The 12,623-nt window shown below is 39.4% G+C and overlaps 1 protein-coding gene across 5 annotated transcripts in view; it reads right to left on the bottom strand.

The window, feature by feature from the left end:
- The window catches only part of ARHGAP6 (Rho GTPase activating protein 6), a 478,385-nt gene that overhangs the window by 100,962 nt on the left and 364,800 nt on the right, over positions 1–12,623 (bottom strand). The window contains exon 1 of one of the 5 annotated variants that reach the window (XM_006120180.5): positions 8,918–9,394. The exons of the other annotated variants lie outside the window; for them this stretch is intronic. The gene's annotated coding sequence lies outside the window, so the exon portion shown is untranslated. Of the gene's footprint in view, positions 1–8,917; positions 9,395–12,623 lie in introns of those variants that run through there. 5 annotated transcript variants of the gene reach the window in all.

Below are 12,623 nucleotides of genomic sequence, written 5' to 3'. Positions count from 1 at the left end.
GTGTAGTCAACCTGTGGAACTCCTTGCCAGAGGAGGCTGTGAAGGCTAGGACTATAACAGAGTTTAAAGAGAAGCTAGATAATTTCATGGAGGTTAGGTCCATAAAAGGCTATTAGCCAGGGGATAAAATGGTGTCCTTGGCCTCTGTTTGTCAGAGGCTGGAGAGATATGGCAGAAGACAAATCTCTTGATCATGTCTTCGGTCCACCCTCTCTGGGGCACCTGGTGCTGGCCACTGCCGGCAGACAGGATACTGGGCTAGATGGACCTTTGGTCTGACCCAGTACGGCCGTTCTTATGTTCTTATGTTCTTAGACGGCCACTTTCCTGTGCCTAGTGCAGAGGTTGTGGACGTTGGAGGCCTCCCCCGAAACCTGGATGAGGTCCACGATCTCCGCACTAGACCAGGCGGGCGCCCGCCTCTTGCGGCCCCGGGCAGACTCCTGGGAGCAGCCAGCCTGGTGGCTGGGTCATGCCATGCCAGGTGCAGGGTCTGCTGGCTAGGTGCTGGCAGGCTTGCACCTGGCACAAGCACCGTAGCCAGACCATGCCCCTTTAAGGGCTCCGGGGCCAGGAGGGGGGCAGAAGAGTTTCCCTGGTTTGGCCCAGAGTGGCTACCAGGGCAAGCTGTGAAGGGCTAGCCTCCCACTACACAGCCCTTAATTCGAACTACTTAATTCGAACTAGGCGTTAGTCCTCGTAGAATGAGGTTTACTTAGTTCGAATTAAGCGCTCCACTAGTTCGAATTAAGTTCGAACTAGCGATTTGTATGTGCAGCGCCTATGAAAGGTAATTCGAACTAACGACTGTTAATTCGAATTAACTTTGTAGTGTAGACATACCCTTTCACATGCTTGTATAGAACTTGGGCCTGTAGTTTCCAAATGTACTGTTGTCTCTAGGGCTACGTCTTCACTGCGAGTTCTTCCCACAGAAAATATGCTAATGAGGGATTCATTAGCATAAGTCTTGATCTCATTAGCATATTTTCTGCTGCTTCTTTTTGCGCAAGGGGTTTTTGTGCAAAAAGAAACAGTGTGGACTTTTTTTTGCGCAAAAACACCATTTTGTGCAAGATCCTTATGCCTCTCCAGTAAAGACATCAGGATCTTGTGCAAAATGGGGGTTTGGCTAAAAAAAACCTCTGTCTACGCTGCTTCTTTTTATGCAAAAACCCCTTGCGCAAAAAGAAATGGCAGAAAATATGCAAATGAGATTGCAGAACTAAAGTAGCTGGTGCAACCTTATTTCATCCCTCTTTAATGTATGCTTTATGAGATACTTTTTCCCCATCATGACTCTCTTTTTCATAGGACCCTAACTCATTCAGAGCACAACATGGACAGTGCTCACTGTTGTTCACTATTTGGTGTCCTCCTCATTGCTCAATGGGAGGTCTAATGCTTTATTTACAGTACATTATTGAAACCTATCTTGAAGACAAAATCATTTATTTCCTCATTAGCTTTTCTAGGATGCTCACAACCTTAGTATATGTGCGGTTCGCTATGCTAATTAATGTTCTCTTCATAACAGTGAGATGATGGAGTATCATTAATCCCATTTTTCAGATGGGCAACTGAGAGACGACGAGATTTAAGCAAAGTTATAAGCAACTAAAATTAGGGTCTTATAATGGGAAGTGTTGGGCAACCTCAATAATAGGCAATGCTACCAAAAACCATCTATTACACACATACACACAGCATGCTAGTACTTACAAATTATATCTGGTTTGCATTAAACATGCATTCATGGTACATAAAATTACAGGCAGTCCCTGGGTTACATGGATCCGACTTACATCGGATCCCTACTTACAAACGGGGTGAGGCAACCCCGCACTAGCTGCTTCCCCCCAGCAGACCAGGGAGATGCAAAGCTAGCGCCCCCCCCCCCCCCCCCCCAGCAGACCAGGGAGACGCGGAGCGGCTTTTCTCAGCAGACACCTCAGCTGGAGAATAAAGGATTGAGGGAAGTGAGGTGTGGGAGAATAAAACTGAGCCCTGGAGAAATGTTTGGCTAGAGTTTCCCCTACAATATGTACCAGTTCCAACTTACATACAAATTCAACTTAAGAACAAACCTACAGTCCCTATCTTGTACGTAAACCGGGGACTGCCTGTACATAATGTAGGTCCTTATTAAAAAGCACTTCTTTTACAAGAATATTTTATAATGGAAAGTATTGGTCAACCTAGATACAGGGAAAACTGAAAGCTCAACCATATGCTAAATACACCTCACCACCTGACCCATTAATCACCTCATCTCCCTCCCTCCCCTAGAAGTCCACAGCTTCAGTTATATTTTTCTCAAGGAACCTCCAACAAATATTCAACCCATTTTCTCCTCATAAATAAGCAATCAATCCAATACATCAATAAAAAAATAGAGCAGATTACTTACTCAGTGTAGGAGAGAAATGTGCCTAACTCCACTTTGTGCTTTTGAAAATCTGCCATCCTTCCCAAACTTCTTGTAAATATTATCCTAATTTCTAGCATAGCCTTTCCATGGGAAACCAGTTTCCATTTTTCTAAGATGCTTTGAATAAATCACTATTATAAGTAAAATTTCTGAAAGCACTTACGTGAAAATCAATGGGATTTAGGAGACAGTGCCTACGTTACGTCTGAAAATTTTACCCTACATCTTTTAACCTCTCCTCCACACATGCCACCTCCAGGCCCAAGTCAATGAAGGTAATCTTTAATCTAAATCCAGAACCTTAGAGCTTTGTGTGGTTGCAAAATTTGTATCTGCATCCAATTTGTAAACATGTCCGCAGATGTAAAAGTGGATATCTGCAGATATGCAAGGCTCCAGATATAAAATTTGGATACACACCCAACCACAATCCACAAATATGGATTGTCTGTGGATGCTGTGTCAGAGGATTCTCATTTGTGCAGATACAAAATGGATATTTGCAGATCTGAAGACTCCTGTGACCCTGTGTCTTTGTTCTCCCCACCCTCTCACTGACAAGTTCTTCAGGAGAGCCAAGATCTGGATTTATATTACTAATTAAAGTTACATCGACAGATTGTGTGTTTAAAATATGTATCAAGTGCAACCACCAGGAACATGAGGTGTGCACAGAGTGCAGAATATGGGCCCTAATTATATTAGAAACTGTAAATAATAATTTTGATACAAAATTGGAATGGTGATTTTATACTGCAGCATTATTATAATAAGGAATGGCTTCACTATCTGCCACATTTATGTTACAGGGTATATAACAAGAGCTGTTACTATTAGATGTACTTTTGATTAGTCATTTGTTTGAGTCCACTTGAGACACCTAAGATTAAAAACAATGACCATGGTTTGGTTTTTGCTCCTGAACTAGTAATGCCTACTTGTGTTTAGAAATGTCTTTGCCATAAAAGAATTCAAAATTTTGCATATTATAAAAATTATACTGTGGAAAACATGGCACATAACAGATACAGGGTTGCATAGTTTGAACTTTCTTTGCTTAATTGCTTCTAAATGCTTCAGGAAAATAAATATACAATTGCCATTTTGTAAACCTTTTGCTTACATTGGTAAATTATTTCAAATCCTTCTACAGTTGTTTCTAGACTTCTCAACCATAAGACCTTTAGATTTTGACAGTTTATATCTCTCTCACTCATCTTTCACATCTGTACATATGCCCTTTTTTTCCCCTTACTTTCCAGTTGCTGCCATTTGTATGCACCCAAAAAAACACACATAAAAAACCCTATTAATTAAAGGGCAACTTTAGTCCTACCACATAAAAACAGTACACCTAATACTAGACATAAAGTGGAAAGTGAATGAAGAATAAGAAAAGGGAAGAGTAAATATCACTAACTGTCCATTATAGCACTAAATACACATTAAGGACCAAATCTTCTCTCTTGCTCAATACTTAAAGCTAACATAAGTTTTTCTTTTTGGGATCCTCTAAGTGCGCAGGAATGACTGAATGCTGTAAAGGTGGTGGTCTTTGTTTTTATATCCCCCTCTCTAAGCTTTCCCTTACATAGGGAGCATGAAAAAATGCTCAGAAATCTATGCTCAGAAATGCTCAGAGAGCTATTACAAGCTAGTGCAACTTAGACCACTGAGGCTGCTCTAAACTGCACAAGGTACCAAGTTGGCCTTTGCATAGTGGGGGATCAAGAATGATGGAAACCCTTCTCTATTCTGAGACTGCACAAGAATACACAAATGTTGGAAACTATAGGCTGTTACAAAACCCAGAAACATACTTGGTAAAAAGTCTGAAAACCAATACACTAAGCACTGGGATTCTTATTATTCAGTATGAAAGTCTGACTTTATTAATGACTTCAACACACAGGGTGAAATCCTAACCCCTTTGAAATACATCGTGTCATAAATGTCCTAGTTCAGAGTTTCCCATTATTATCAGAGTCTTTGCAATCAATACCTTTCTTATGAGATTATTTCATTTTGAAATTCTGTGCTGATATTGATTTATCTCACCCAATGGAGATACATAATTACTTCACCTAAACACAATAAACAGACTAATATTCTGTATATTCAGCGACGGAAATCTATTAGTTTTGGAAAAATATCACACTTTACAAACTGTTGTTTTAGTTGTCAATATTTTCAAAAAATAATTTTAAAACACATAATACACACATCCTCTTCTCTTACTAATAATGCTTGGAACTGTCAACTGGAATCAGATTAATACAAGATACGAGTTACTAAATTCTGCATATCAAGACACCATACATAGGCTACTGGAATGCTGACATCATTCACAGAGGAAAATGAACTCACACCCACACCAGAACTCACACCAAACATATCACGAACCAGGATGATATGAACCAGCCCCAGAGTAGATACATTTCATAGTTGTTGGCTTTCAGTCATCAGGGAAAAAGTGCCTCACTAACATTAGTATCATGATAAAGAAGAGATTTGGAATTATACTCCCAGAGGTCAGTATTAGTAGCCCACACAACGGGGAAAAGTAATTTCCCAGTCTCTTTGTCAATGATTTCCCAAAGTCCTCAGGCTACCTTGCATCATTTAAGTTTATAATTGTAAGCATTTTTATCACAAAGGGCAATTATGGACTAAAAGCATAGTGGAAAAATCTTCTGATATCGTCCTCCTATTTCCAGATAAAACTGATCATGACGTAAAATAGATACAGACTGTATCTATTACTGTAAAGCCTTAGTTTAAAGATCATTCAAGACTTCTCATTTGAACTGTCCAAATATTTGTGACCCTCCTGTCAGATCTGGATCTACTATTTATTTTTAATGATACATTTGAAAACAATGAGCCAAATTCAACAAAGCTGTCTCGGCCAGGAAAGCCCACTACAGTAGATGGGAGAATTCAACTTATTTATTATTATCCGAGTCACTCTTGGAAGAATGAATTGATGTTTTCCAATACATCAAAGCTTGAATCTGGTCATATACAACTAAAGCGCACACTTTACTTTCAGAACAATAGAGAGTGGTCACCATTATAAAAGTCAGTATTTATCAATCATCTTCAAAAAAGGGCATCTCAGATACCATGGTTATGTCTTTATCCCTAAAAAAAGGAAAACCGTTATAGTGTTTGAGGTCTTGTCTGCTTTACCGCTTTTGTCGGTCCAACTTACGTCCCTCAGGGGAGTGAAAAAATACTCCCTGAGTGATATGTCACAGAAACGCCTGTGAGAACAGTACCATATTGTCTCGAGAGCTTCTCTCACCAACATAGCTACCGCCACTCATGGAGGTGGTTTTATTATGTCAATGAGAGAGCTCTCCCATTGACACAGAGTGGCTACATGAGCAATCTTACAACACACCTGTACCACTGTAAGCTCACTAGTTTAGATATTACCAGAGCCCTGTGTTTAGAAGGTGCTAGCAAATGTTAAATTTTTAATGGCATTTTTTTTAATGTAAAAATGGTGAGGTTTCCATTTTAAAATGGTAGTAATGTGAGCTCTTCAGTCCCTACTGGTCCTTGCTCACCATATGAAAAACATGGGGGGAGGAGGGTGCACATCCACACAACAGAGCTCAACTCAACATAAGCTATGCAACTTGAGCTATGTTAATTGCGTAGTTTCAGTCAAAATAGTTTATTTTGACTTTTGGCACAATCTACACATCAGTTATTTTGAAATAGAGCACTTTTCCCCTGACTTCCCTTACTCCTCATACAATGAGGATTACAGGAGTCAGAGTAAGAAGCTCATTATTTTGAATTTATTTTGAAAAAACAGGCTTGCTGTGTAGATGCGCACTGCATTATTTCAGAATAACTGACATTATTCCGAAATAATGCTGCTGTGTAGAAATTCTGCTTGTTTAGAAATTTGTTTGAATATCTTTGGGCCCTGGCACCACTGATAACATGATCTCAGCTCTGGAGACAGTATTTGTTGGTTATTGCTGCCTGCATATCCAGCAGATATATACATTTTGTGGTTCAGTGGATAGGGCAAGACTGGAACCCACTTTTTTCAGTGATGTGGTGAGATTTAACAAAATAAAACAAAAACTAAACTAAATTTAGAATATAGATGGGATGTGTGTTGTTATTCAGTGATGTAGCAATTATTTTGCAACTGTTCTAGAGTATGGATACCTAGAACTGGTAAGAGGCATACTTCATAACATTTGGAAACTAATACCTAATACGGATGAACAATTTTTAAATTTGTGCCACACAATTGCTCCACCACTTCATGTTTCATAGTTCTCATACCTACTCTACCATATACTCTTACTCGCTCTCACCCCACCCCATCCTGTCCTACTCACTCAGTGATTTATAAAGTAGGAGGTGCTTAGATAATAAGTCAGAACTGTAGTGATTAGTTGCAGCCTTTTAACAAGGATCCAATGTATTCCAATATTTGGCACTGCCATGGCATCTGTATTTTAACTCTCAGTGAGGGTTGCCTGATGGTTTCAACAAAAATACCGGACACACTTGACATTACATCACAATCTACATTATATCTTATTTAGAAAATACCGGACATTTATATTTTCGCATTTATATTTTCTCAATTTGTTTCCTGAACAGAAAGCTCAAATACTGGACCGTCCAGTTCAAAACTGGACACCTGGCAACCCTATTCTCAGCCACAACAAGCAGCTGATTTAATGATTACACTTGATCAAAAAAATTTGCACAGTTCAATCGCAGCACAGAAATTAAACTGAAAATCATAACAGTGACCATTAGTGAAAAATGTTATAGACTACAAAGTAACTAGAAGATATTCTAAACACCATTCAGGTCCTTAACTTAATTAATTTTTGTTTTTTTGGAAAATAAAATGAAAATGTGCATGCTTCCTTTGAATCATTGTTCTGGGGTGGGGGACGAGGAGAGATAGGAGTATCCCAGCTCTCTTTCACCACAGAATCTTGGAGCCAGGTCGCTGCATCTCCAGAGTACAGCTGGAGGAGGGGGGAATGTTCCCCAGTCGGGGCAGGTCCAGATTTGTCTGCCCCCGGAATTCCTCAGCCAGTGAGGAAGGTAGCAAACCGTGCACTTTCCCCTCACTCCCTGACAGAGTAGAACATCTAGCAATTTTTCCTTTACAAACTGTGGAAAGAAGGGGGGAGGAGGGCGCTCCAGTCCACCTCCCAGTGATTCTCTTTTCAGTATGGTTTTCTGAGAAGCTGTCCCATTCCAGGCACATCCCATTTTCCTTGCAGATGGCTCATGGGCACTCACAAGTGCTCCCATTTTATCAGTTTGCCTTAGTTTAGGCATTTGATTAGTTAGCATTTGATTAGTGCTAACTTCTTTGGGGCCGATTTCTTCTGCATTCTTCTGGAGGCTCATGTAGCATAGGCCACCATTTACAAAATTGTATCTGCTTATTCGCAGTTATGCCAAGCATCAGTTGAGGGTTTTCCATTCGAACACTTTCTTTACCAAGAAATAATACATCAGCACTCAGAGGTGCCCAATTCTTTTGAAATGGACACATGACGCTAAGCTACATTAATGACTCACTGTACAAAAATTTGCTCTGACACTGAAATCAATATGGTGTTCCTTAATTTTCTTTTTTAGTAAACAGGCTATCGTTCCATTAATATAATATGGAAAATTATAAATAAAAACATACATCAGCAGGAAGTATCAAGAGAGGAGTCTTTTGTAAATTGTCCTCTAATCTCAGATACCCCAAATTCAGACTGTGTGCCTAACTCGGCTGCAATTTCATTCTTTGCTTTGAGCAGCTCATTTATTTTGGACAGGGAGAGGGAAAATTAGCCCATAAGTTCCCACTGTTATGAAAAACAGAAACAATTGCTAGAGTTACAAGCTCCTCCAGGACTGAGCCAGCGAATGGACAGCTCTTATTATACCCTACAAATCATGGCAACTAACTGGAATTTAGAGATACAAGAAGGCAGTTTAGCTAATCTATAAAACACAAGGCTTACAGGAGATGGTGTTTTACAAAACTAAATGTATGCAATTATAATAGTATATTGGAGGGTTACAGAGCCTTCATGCGCACTTAGAAAAATGATAAAACACACAGATTTCAAAGCAGCTCAGCATATGATTAAAACAGTTAAACAAAACTGAAACATACAAGCCACAGATCATTACATGGATTTTGCTGCTCACAGGCTAGCTATGAAAACATGAAAGATAATGAAACAAGTCTCAGAATAAAAGGTCTTTGAGAGGCTTTAGCTCATTCATGGAATAGATTTCAGAGCCTGCTAAATAATAAGCTCGGAAGATATGCCATTTTTTTCTTACTAAGCAAGAAGTGTTTGTTTTCTTAAAAGTTAGCTACAGCAAATAAAAATTAAAATGCAATAAATTAGAGTTATCACAAATACTCCATTACAGTTATCTCCAGCACACTACACATATACACACATTTTGTTTGCTTACCCATTAACTAAATTGTGCTGCGTCTCCGGTGTCTTTTCTAATCTGATCAAACTTCACTTGGAACAAGCACGTGAGTCAGATTTAGAATTTTTGTAAAAAATGATGTAGTTTTCCTCAAACTATGTATTAAGTGTCTGAGAAATAGCCCAGCTGGAGCAGCTATGACTCCCACAATACCTTTTGTTGCCAGAGACTTGTACTATAATTAATCTTAGGAAACCAAAAACAAAGTAAAATAAAGCGATCTTTTCATCTGACTGCTTCAAAGTATGCTCAGCAAGTTCAGTAAGTTATGTCATGAAATGAGCGTGTAGGAGAGAGTGAGTGACAGAGGGAGAGAAGCAGACAAATTGCAACTGGTTTCCCTGCTTCTTCTTTCAATGGGATTTCTTTGAAGAAATACAAGGAGTGGTTGAGAAGGAGCATGTCTCCTTCCTCTCCCAAAAAAGCCCTTCTTCCACATGGCTGTACAAACTCATAACTAGACTGTAACTGTGCACGCTTTCCTTATTAGGAATAGACCAAAGAATGTTGGAAGCATCTGGTTAAATGACTTTGAGCATGTTAAGAAGCATTTGATGTTTTCTCTATCCTTCCAAGATAGTTTTTTTTAACTATTTCTAAATCTCCTGTGCCCTAACAAGCAAAACCTTACACCCCAAACATCTTTTAAACAAAAGCAACACAGAGGCTAAATATTTTATGGTTACTTGGGAAGTGGGGGTGGAAATCCTTAATATTTTGCTTTCTAAATAAAGTCTGCTGTACCACAGTCTATGAATACTATACTGCCATTTATAAAATGGGGATAGGAGGAAGAAATCTAAGTAAAAACAAACTTTGAATCAGCAGTTATGTTGACGGCAGTTCTATTCCACAGGGCAGCTTACCAAATCACTACTCCAAATGACATCTTTGTTTCTCAGCTGATATGACTTTACCTCATAAAACTGCTCTCCCAAGACAAAAATTCCAGTTCACGGGGATATTGATTGATTGTATATTATCATCAATTTCATTGATATTGAAATAAAAGGCTGTTTGTATGGCTCCTAATCAAATTCAGTGTCCATCCCAGGCAAAGCCATACCATAAAGACTACTAACGCGTACCAGCAACTTGAGGGAAAAGAGATTAAAACAACACAGAACATTAAACTGATATGTTAAAATTGAAAACCCAGGATACTTTAAATCTAAAGAAAAATATTTGAAAAAGATGAAATACTCCCAAAAGTTATTAACCTTGTACTCTGCCTTGAGAACACTAGAAAATTTCAAATAATCTTATCTGTACAGAATATATTGCTTCATATGATCAGTGACACCGTAAAAAGCATCCTTCTTTTTGCTGTAAAATGACCCTGCTTTCTCAGAAAGGCAATTTGACAATTCAGACATTGAAAAAGCAGCACAACAGAGACAATAGTGTCTCACTGTCTGCATAGGGTGAAATTCATCCCCGTGCAGCACCAGGACTATGCATTGCTCAAATTTCACCTCAGCCCTGTTTTGTAAGGCCAACGCACTGACATCCACTTGAGCCCTTTGGGTCATTAGAGCCAGCGTGCAACCATAATTCATGTGAAACCTCAGACTGAGAACATAAATCATTACATTACAGCTGGCTCAAAATCTTCCAATTGAATATCTGAAGATTTTCTGTAAGAAAATATCAATTTATTGTAACTGAAATGATCTGGAAATACAGGTTGGACCTCCTTGGTCCAGCACCTGCAGAACCTGACCGATCCCAAAAGAAGGAGTTTGCTGGAGCCAGGGGAGGTCAATTCTGGCCCCTCTGCTGACAGATTCCGGGCTCTCCTGAGATCCATCAGCAGACCCAACAGGACATCCTTCCTGGACTCCCAGTGCTGCAGTTGGGCTCTCTGCCCTTGGGGCCACTGCAGTCAAGCACCACACCCAGCACCAGGGCTGCCACCGCCAAGCTCCACTGTTCTGATGCTGCCAACAGTTGGCTCTGTCATCAGTCCTGGGCCACACCGCAGCCATGTTCCTGAGCAAGCTGAGCTCCCTGCTACTCCATGGACAGCTCCAGCCGCTGGGCTCCCTACCACCCACCTTCTAGGGCTCTCTGGTCCAGGAGATCTCTGGTCCAGCAACATCCATGGTCCTGCTAGATCACAGATATTGCCAGACCACAAAATCACAGATTATCACTGTAATGCTAGTGTCCTTTACATCTTAACTCTTAACTTATTGTGTATCTCATATATTGTTTTTGTTTAAAGGATATTAACATAATGTAAAGGGTAGGAGAGGAGGCTACTTGAACTAATTATCTTACTTAGAAGGATGCCTGACCTCTCTGCTCTACTACTAATGCCACCCTCAAGCACTAATCATCCACTTCTGCAAAACATCTTCATGCATCTACCATGTTCCTCTGTATGAAAGGAACATCTTCCCCAAATGTAGATAAAAATGTAGAGATCCCTCCTGAAGACCCAAACTTTTTTTTATTTTCATTTTTTTTATTTCTTTGGGCTGGGATTTTCAAAGGCAAAGGAATACAATAACCTAAATTATTTGGGTGGCTTTTGAAAATCTCATCCTAATTCTTCCTTTTTAAAATTGATGTATAATATTGTGTCCCTTCCATAACACCATATTATTACAACTTGAGAGTCCTGGCACTGTAAGTAGCAGAGACAGGTGCAAGAGTCATCAAGAGTCCACACATTATTATAGGATGCAGCTTATTAAAACAGTAGTAAACATGTATTTCTATATATGCCTGGATTTTTTTGCCTTCTCCTGGAAAACAGAGGTTAAAAATACCAATTTAGAAAAACCCAGATTACAAAACTACCCCAAGTCACTTTAAAAAAAATATTTGGGAAGAATTTGGTGCAGCCAATACACTCCTCTTGTCATTGGAGCTTGGAGTGGGGGAGACTGAGAAGGAGGAGGAAAGATGTGTACCTAAAATGCTCAGGGACAATGTTTTAAAAGGCAGGGCCCACTGGTATACACAGATAAGTGAACATTTTTTGGAGACCTCCAAACTCTTTGAAAACTGGGCCTTAAAAGTCAACACTGCTGAATGAAAGAGAAAGCAAATAAGACGGTCGTAATCACAAAGAATTTGGAAGAAAAAAAAGAAGTCTTTAACAGGCTCGCAGCAATGACAGCAACTCAGGAGCAGACTGACAATCTTCTTTTTCATGAAACATGAAAACTTTCTGATTTTCTCCTCTCCCTTCTACAATTTACTGTTATTGGTTTGCCTGCTAAGTGCCCTCTACTCCTATTTAAACTCATTAATAGTGAGTTAACAGCTTTCTTTAATCCAATTATTTTAATCTGTCTGTGTGGGGCATAGGAAGCAGCTACTTAGCTCCTCTTACTAACATGAATTAAAACACGTATTTATCAGCTAAAAGACCCATTTACTCTTGAAATCATGATGGCTTTACTAAGGAAAAAAGAAAGAAAAAATCAACATAATATATTTTAAGATGTAATGTGTGTCTTGGGGCTCAAAATAGGCATGCAAGGATAGCAATAGAATTGGTTTGCTCTGATAGCCTTGTTAAAATCAATTATCAGGAACAAGAATACAATTTGTCTCCATGTCTTGCTGTGTGGACAATAGAACTGAACTCCCTAAACAACAACACAGCAAGATGTGAAAACTTCGGTCAAAGCACAATTGCAACAAAAAATAACAATTCAGTACAGCC

Source organism: Pelodiscus sinensis, chromosome 1 (genome assembly GCF_052426305.1).
Source record: "Pelodiscus sinensis isolate ZL-2025 chromosome 1, ASM5242630v1, whole genome shotgun sequence".
NCBI classification, from domain to species: Eukaryota; Metazoa; Chordata; order Testudines; family Trionychidae; genus Pelodiscus; species Pelodiscus sinensis.
The sequence above is the reverse complement of the archived record's forward strand: the minus strand, read 5'-3'. Positions and strand labels throughout refer to the sequence as shown.